Below are 9,022 nucleotides of genomic sequence, written 5' to 3' on the forward strand. Positions count from 1 at the left end.
TATGTTAACCGAAAACTCAAAACGTCACTTAAATTTGAACAAAATGGCAGTTTTCATACATGTAACTTAAAGTTAGTACAAAACCAGTACTAACATGTACCAACCGAAGAACTTGCTACCAATTAAGTTAGTACAAAATACAATTGATTGGTATATGATATAAGATTTTACGTACCAATTATAAGTGATCGCTACACTGTATTGAAGAAATCTTTTTGGTACTGTACAAAATCTACCCCTAAATTAAAATTACAATTAAATTATACATCAAGCTGATTCACATGTATACTTAGTATCTAAAAAAACGCAAATTGCTTTTTAGAGAAGTTGTGTATGGATCGCTTTCATGTTATAAAAAATTGCTTTTTATAGAAGTTGAATAATGTGGAGTTGATCGGCCAAAATTCATATAAATGGAGATAAGATATATGGTTGACCAAAAGAAGAAGTGCTACCAGTACTATGACGGATTTTGGTCTTGCTTTCTCGTCGAAGCAGCTTTATCAGACGACGTTCCACTTCCAGCCTTTCAAAAACTGGATGAAGGTCAGTTTTTCTTCTTAATTTAGGGGCCGAGAACTCAAATGCTTACCCGGTAAACGCTTACCAATAAGAGTCAACACTATAATTTATTTTGATGCGTAAGATTTTAGTACATCAAAACATATCAAATGCAACAATTTATTGGGTAAGCGCTTACCTGGGTAAGAATCGTTATCCTCACTTACCGGGTAAGACTCTTCATCCTTCTCATCGCTCTTACCCGGTAAGATTCTTGGCCCTTGTTATGTTCATCCGATGAGAAATTTTATGCGTTAAACACTTACCAAGTAAGTGTATAGTAAACGGCCCCTTAGACATATATTTCATCTTAATTAATTCTTCCTCTTGTACTTGCTCCTAAATATATATAAATATATCGTCTGTGGTTTCATTGATATGTGACGATGAACACGGGCATATGATGATTTGTGGATTGATTGAATGGGTGCAGATCCTAATGGTTAGTCATTCTCGCAACCTACTTTTTCACTTCTTGTTTCTATGGTTTGTGGATATTTGTTGGATCCAAATTTTTTGTCAAACAAGTGTACCTTTAAAACAGATCAAAGGTCCACAAAATTGTCCGCTCTATTTTTAGCAGAATTCCACGTTCGATTGGGTTTTTAAAGTTTTTTGTTGATGTCGAGAAATTTTCAAGTTTTTTAGTTTTTAAAAACAATAAGGGGTTGTTTTTTTAACTCTTAATAGTTCCATTAAGAGGCAGCCTCTGAATCGTTAAGAGGTGAATCTTGTTTGACAAAAAAAAAGTTTGTTTCTTAATGGTTCTAAAACTCTCTGAATGATTTTGTATAATGGATCTCCCTTAACCATTAACCGTCATAATTTCATTGTAAACAATTACCAAACAATTATATTTCTTTTTGCACTTTATCACGAGAGCCTCTTAATTATTCTGATCACTTAATCATTCTGCACCAAACCATTCAGCAACTGTCCGAGTCCATAGTTGTTTTGATTCCGGCTAAGATGGAAGATTGAAATGCATCCTACAGGACCAATGTACTTCAATGGAGTATACCACCTCTTCTATCAATACAACCCTTATGGTCCAATCTTCACTTTCGATCAAATGCATTGGGGACATTCAGTGTCATATGACTTAATAAATTGGATCGCTGTAGACCACGCGATCGCACCCACCGAACCCTTCGACATCAACAGTTGCTATTCCGGTTCTGTTACAATCCTCCCCGGAAACAAGCCTGTTATGTACACAGGAGTTGACTCCGAAAAACGCCAAGTTTAGAACTTGGCCGTCTCAAAGGACTTATCCGATCCCTATCTTAGAGAATGGATGAAGTACAGTGGCAATCCCGTCATAGAAGTTCCTGACGAGATTCAACCGGGTGATTTTAGAGACCCAAAAGATGGGAAATGGAGAACAATTGTGGGAAGGCGGAAAGATAAGGACGGAATCGCATTTCTGTACCGATCCGAGGACTTTATTAGTTGGACAAAATCCGATTCGCCGTTTTATAAGGTTGCAGGCATTGGGATATGGGAATGTCCTGATTTCTTTCCGGTGTCGGTTGATAGCAAGGAGGGGGTCGATGCATCTGTCCTGAACTCGAGCGTAAAACATGTATTGAAGTTGGGATTAGGGTTTTCAAAAAACTGTGGTTACAGAAAGAAACACCCAATCACCATAATTTTCGATTAACTCTTCAATATGTAAGAAAAAGATTTTAAAGAACGTGTAAATTGAGGTTCGATTTAAAAATGTGAGGCTCAGATTGTAAACAATCGAACAAAGAGGATGAATCCGCCATGGCTGCAAACTTTCCTGGTTGCAATGTCGAAGAACTGAGACTAAGAAGTCTTCTTTCTTCCACATAACCATCCGGATTACCCTGCCAAGATGCGTATTATCTCTAACTTTGATCGGATCCACTCAGATGCAAACAAATTCATCATCACAGCCTCTTAGAATTCATCAAATCTGAAAATAGCAATTTTCAACAAACCATAAGGACGAACACCGTAATTTACTCAAATAATAATAATAATAATAATAACAAGATCATCAACAACAAGTATGGAGCTGTTGATTTCTATGATTTGTGTGTATGGATAAAGCTTTCCGAGCTGAAGGGTGGTTGATTTCGGGAAACAATCATCGGCCACAAAGAAGGATGTTTGACAAAATAAAGTCAAAATCAGACTTTGGTATGAACAGAGGGGGGCAACCACCCTTAGAAACCATCATCTACATCCCCTCTGAAATCAGCCTCATGTTCTGAGTGGAGTTATCGAATGTTTTCCTGAAGAAGACTTCGTAATTTGCACCGAGAAGCTCAGATCTGCAGATCAGGTATCCGACAAAAGGGATCAAACACCGCCATGGCTGCAGCACCATTCGGGTTGCCCCGCCAAGATACGGGCCGAGTTTCACCCAGTTTTCGTAAACCTATGCTCGGAAAATGTTAAATGCAGAAGCCATCATAGCCTCAATATTTTTCTGGTAACGACCTCCGATTATCTCCGGATCGGAAAACGAAAACAAAGAGATGAATCGAAAGCAGTACCAAATAAATAGAACAAATGGAAGCAGTTTGCGATTAATGAAGCATAGAAACCATAATTTCCCTTTTTGTTATAGAAAAAACATTGAAGCATATTTTGAATACAAATCTGAGAAAACGTTTAAGGACCAAATCCATAATTCAAATTTCCCATTTGGGTTATTCTTTCTGCCTTCGTTGTTCTTCAAGGGCTGTTGGTTATTGGCGAAGAATGGGGGAAGAAATCATCGGCTCAACATGACCTGATTCCGGATCCAGATCATGTAGTGGCAAGAGAAGGGCAACCACCCTCAAGAAACCTCCCGTCTCTCTCGCCGGAGCCTCCATTTTTTCGAGCAAACTTCCCCGAATTAACCTTCCGATTGTGCTATTTGTATTTATATACTATATAGTGGGATGTCTACTTTTCCTTTTGGGTTACCGAAGTTTTGTCCCTTGAGCCCAAAAGCCGATATGGGCCTGCCATGCTCGGTTCAAATTGAATGAAGTCATTAAAGTGTTTTAAAAAAAAATTGTAATAAAAAATCCAAGCTTTGTGACTTATTGTAGTATGACACTGGTAATAAATACTTTTTAAGTGTTTAAATAAACAACTTATACCGGTACCAAACTGGTAATAAAAAAATTTTGAACGAGTTAAATTCTTATGACTTATAATAAGTTGATAAGTGTTTTTGTACAAAAACATAAGCAATCTCAAACACCCAAAAATTTAAAATACTTTCAAAAGAGCAACTATTTAAAACTTCCATATTAATCTTATGGTTCTTAGAAAAATCATACAAAACCTTTAAAAACTTCCACGCTAAAGACCGCTAGGAATTTTCTTAGCTGTTCTTTAGAGACTCGGATTAATCAGGCTGCACGTAAACTGACACAAAAACTCATGGTTACCCCAAAAGTAAATAAATAAATAGAATTTTCTAATAAAAATACATGCAGAATGACCAAGATGCAGATGCCTTCCACTTTAAGTCCCAATGAAAATACCAAATGTTTTACCCAAGGTAAGCGCTTACCGGTAGGAGTCAACACTACAATCTATTTTACCAGATAAGATTGTAGTATATTAAAACGGTATCGTATGCAACAATTTACCTGGGTAAGAGTTCTCACCATCACTTACCGAGTAAGACTCTCTATCCCTATCATCACTCTTACCGGGTAAGATTTTCAACCATTGCCATATGCATCAAGTGAGGAAAGTTACCCGACCCATACTTACCGGGTAAGTATTTAGTAAACGACCCCTAAGAGGCCGTTTATCAAATGGTTATCAGATGTCACTTGCTTTACTTTATGTGACAATGGCCAAGAAGCACGCATAGCAAAAACCAATAACCTTACCCGATAAATGAATGAGAAGATTTTCACCTGATGAATCAATAACATCCCTTTTGATGACCAAGAATGTTTACCCGAAAAGATAAACGAGTGGTGACTTTAACCATCAACGCTCACCGAGTAATTATAAGAATGCATAAAATGGGGTCGGTTGAAAAATATGAGCTCGTATCTATAAACAATCAAACAAAGAGGATAAATCCACCATGGCTGCAAACTTCCAGGTTATTTTTTTTGAAATTATTCAAAATGACTGATTCAAAAAAGCTCATATGTAGTTTGTTCTTAAATCCTCAATGTGTAAGGACAAAGACAAGAAATTGAACCACAAAGCTGGCCTAATTGATTTAAGCTTGGCTCCAAAGGTCAAAAGTACCAGGAGGTCCCAGTTTAAAATCCAAGGAGTAATAAAAATCCCCTTGTGGCCACGGAGGTTCAAATACGGTGACTCCGGGCTATTTGCAAAGCAGGTGGTCGTCCTGGGATTAGTCGACTCGCATAACGGGTTGGATATCCAGGTTAATCAAAATTAAAAAGACAAGAAATTGCAAAATGGGGTTGGATGGAAAAATGAGAGGAAAAATCCGCCATGGCTGCAAACATACTTGCTTCTTAATTGCCCTGCCAAGATGCGAATCATCTCTCAACTATGATCCAATCCCACTCAGATGCATTCAAATGAAACAGTAAGGGCATGTTTGTTAGCAGCTTAATGAGCTTAATGGAATTCACAGCCTATTCCGTCAGTTATACATGACTGTTTGGTGATGGCTTAGCGATATAAAAAGTGGCTTAATCAAATTTGGAAGGAAAATGATAAAAGAATGGGTAAAATGGGGGTGAGTTGAAAAATGCGAGACTCAAATCTGTAAACAATGGAACAAAGAGGATAAATCGGCCATGGCTGCAAATGATTGCCCTGCCAATATGCAAATAATCTCTAACTTTGATTGAATCCACTCAGATGCTTTCAGATTAATCAACACAGCCTCTTAGATCGTCTTCATCAGACAAAAACAATCATCAATGGCGAAGCTTTTAGGATTCATGAAATCACAGAGACGTTATTTAAGGAGTGTTTGGTTTGGAGAGTGATTTTCATGAATTTATCCAATCTCATAATCAAGAGTATGATAGGAAAGTAGAACTTTTAAGAGTGGACACGAAGGGAGTAGTAACATCAACAGCAACAACGAAGAAACTGTCGATCTGTGTGTTTTTTTGGAGAAAATCATCGGCTACAAAGAAGGATGTTTGACCAAATAAAGTCAAAATCAGACTTTGGTATGAACATAGGTGGATAACCACCATTAAACCATCATCTTCATCCCCCTTATGTAACTGCCTCAAGTTCTCTGAGTGGAAGTTGATTCCATTACAAATACAAAATTTTCCCTTTCTAACAACTTCTTTGGATGAATACAGAAATTGTAATTTCGGATGAGAGGCTCAGATCTGCAGATCTGGAATAAGACAAAGGGGATCAAACACCGCCATGGCTGCAACACCATTCGGGTTGCCCCGCCAAGATACGGTCCGAGTTTCACCCACTGCCCAGAACAACATGCTCGGAAAATGTTAAATGCAGAAGAGTATCATCACAGCCTCGATCGTTTTCTGGTAACAACCTCCGATTATCTCCAGATCGGAAAATAAAAACAAACAGATTAATCGGAAGCAGTACCAAAAACAAGAAGAAGTTCATCAGCAGCAGCAGCAGCAGCAGAAGCCATAAAAATAAATAAATAAATAAATAAATAAAAATGGAAGCAGTTTCTGATCGAAAGAGTGCCAGATTAAGCATATTGCTGATATCTGAGGCTGAATTAAAGCACAGAAACCATAGAGCATCTCCATAAATTTCGTAAACCACAGGGACCATAGATCCACTGTATTTCGAATTATGGCTTCAGTAAAAATAGAAACTGAAATATTACCCTTTTGGTTTCATCTTTCYGCCTGTTCTTCAAGGGCTGTTGTTGATTGATGGTGAAGAACTGGGGGGACGAAATCATCGGCTCAACATGACCCAATTTGGGATCATGTAGTGGCAAAAGAGGGGCAACAACCCTTGAGAAACCTCCCGTCTCTCTCGCGGGAGCCTCATCCAATTTTTTCCGAGCATTTCTCCCCCAATTCACCTTCCGACTGTGCTCTTTCTATTTATAGTGGGGAGCAGGGTGTTAAAAAACCTGACGAACCTGATCAATCCGATCAACCCAATCCAATCTAATGCGAAATAACTCAATCCGAAGAAATAACTTAATCCAAAGCAATCCGATATCTAATCGAGTTGTAAAATTTTCAAGCCGTAGGTATTGGATTGATATTAGGTTACTATTATTTGAACTCAACTCAACCCGATGAACCCGGTATCCATTTATTTTTTGGATTTAATATGATTGCTAAATTTCTATTAATATATACACTAGACAATTACACTATCACGTACGTTATTCATATACACATTTTTTCAATTTATTCACATCTCTATATAACTCATTCATATATATGTTCTGTAACTATAAACATATATACGTAAATTGAGAAAATTAACTGAATGTGGTATATGTAAGAAGTATGGATAAGTTGTACCAAATGGTTGATGATGAAAAAAAATTATGAGTAGAGAAATAACATATTCAAGATTAGAAAATTATTTTAATGTACCAAAGTATCAACCCGACCAACCCGTACGATTTGGGTTGGGTTGGGTTGCACTTTCGTTTGGGTTAGGTTTGGTTAAGATTTTTCAAACCACAAGCATTAGGTTGGGTTGTTAAAATGTCTTCAACCCAACCCATGAGCACCCCTAGTGGGAAGGCCACTTTTCATTTACCATATTTTGTTGCTTATTTACCGCAAAATTCATGTATTATCTTAAAATAACTCATTTAAAAAAAAAAAGATTTTTTACGTAAAGTTTATTTTCAGGACAAAAAAAAAAGTAAAAAAGATTTTCTCTTTCTGCATAAAGTTTATTTTCATGTGTAAAAAAAGAAGTTTACATAAAAAAAAAAGACATTACGGAAAAAACTTTATGCAAAAAATCTATTTATTGCGTAAAGTCTTCTTTCTTGCGTAAACTCCACCATTTTTGCATAAAGTTCCATTTTTATTTTTATTTTCCTCTGAAAATAAACTTTACACAAAAAATCTTTTCTCTGTGTAAAGTTTTTTCTATAAACTTTACATATTTCAGGAAAAATCTTTGTAAAATGGCAAGTGAAAATTATTTTATAAAATGGTTATTTAAGTAAACTTCCCTTATTATCTTATGAGGACTTTTAATCTCAAGTCTCCTCCATCAATCACGTTTGATACGGAAATTGATCTTGTGTATATCGATGAATCTCATTCTAATGCACATCCATTGGTGGAAATCTCTTATTACGTTTTTCACTTTAACTCTCTTTCTCATCAAAACTCAACCCAATTATCTGATACAATGTATGATTAAGTGTCAAATGACGATAATTATTCATCTCTTAACGGAACTGCTCCTTTGCACCTATTCCATTTTTTGTGTTTTCTTTATGCGGATCCTCCACCTTTATGGTCCAATGGTTTCAGGACTTTTTTCTTTTGCAAAGACAAGTGATTGTTTTCATATTTTAAAATATATTTTAGACAAATATATATATATATATATGTGCGTATGTGTGTGTGTTACGCTATCATCTTGTACTGATATCATGATTTTACCTAGCATTGATCCTGAATTGATTATGGTGGTTATGCCAGATAAAGAGGATGTATTGGTCTTCATGGGATTAAGCCTAATGTTATATCGTCTTTCTCATGGTAGTTTGCCAAAAGATGGTTACCGAATGATAAATCAGGTTGATCAATTTTATGATAGTATTCGACAAATGGGAAAGGTGGATAGAATGTACTGTCTTTACTTAAATGAATCATTATGGATTATTCCAATCAGTCTTATTTTAGAGAATGTTAAGCCTTTTGTTGGTGAAGGTTCAGTTTGTGTATATATATATATATATGGGGGGGGGGGGTAAGAAGGAAATAAACGCCCCTTAAAAAGGTCTATATTAATTTAAGAGTAAAGGCCCATTTATCAAGCACTGGTAAAATTTAACACTATTATCTATTTACCGGGTAAGATTTCAGTTCATCAAAACAATTTCATATGCAACAATCTACCCGGTAAGCGCTTACCGTGGTAAGAGTCGTCACCCTCATTTACCGGGTAAGACTTTTGGTCCTTGTCTCGTTCTTACCGGGTAAGACTCTTGGTCGACAAAAATGGGTCTCCCTTGTCACTTGCTTTCGACATCAGGTTTATTCGTGCTTTCGGTGTTTATGAGCGTATAATATATTATCTTATTTTAAGGGTTTTGTGGAACGAGTCTCATGCCCTTATTTTGGAGAGTGAGTTAAATGTCGGTTTTGCTTAAGCACAAATGTTTAATTGGATCTCATTTTAGAAACAATGGTTTTCATGAAGATGTCCATTTGATTTTTATATGCTAATTCAATAAGGAATTCTTGGGTAAAAGAAAACTATTTGGGTTCTGTTGTTTTATGTTTATGAGATAAATTACTTTAACTCACTAGCCATTAAGTCTAAC

General features: G+C 36.3%; 1 long non-coding RNA gene and 1 pseudogene across 1 annotated transcript; one reads left to right on the forward strand and one right to left on the reverse strand.

Annotated features, from left to right (window-relative positions):
• Nucleotides 1-833: 833 nt before the first annotated feature.
• LOC112501842 lies at nucleotides 834-2,227 on the forward strand (annotated as a pseudogene).
• LOC112501845 lies at nucleotides 2,190-6,564 on the reverse strand. Its single transcript, XR_003067572.1, has 2 exons — nucleotides 6,368-6,564; nucleotides 2,190-2,503 (listed from the first exon to the last, which is right to left on the reverse strand). It is a non-coding gene; the product is annotated as an uncharacterized LOC112501845 (long non-coding RNA).
• Between the last annotated feature and the right edge of the window lie 2,458 nt (nucleotides 6,565-9,022).

This window comes from Cynara cardunculus, unplaced genomic scaffold (assembly GCF_001531365.2).
Source record: "Cynara cardunculus var. scolymus isolate 2C unplaced genomic scaffold, CcrdV1 Un_Scaffold_634, whole genome shotgun sequence".
In the NCBI taxonomy this organism is placed as follows: domain Eukaryota; kingdom Viridiplantae; phylum Streptophyta; class Magnoliopsida; order Asterales; family Asteraceae; genus Cynara; species Cynara cardunculus.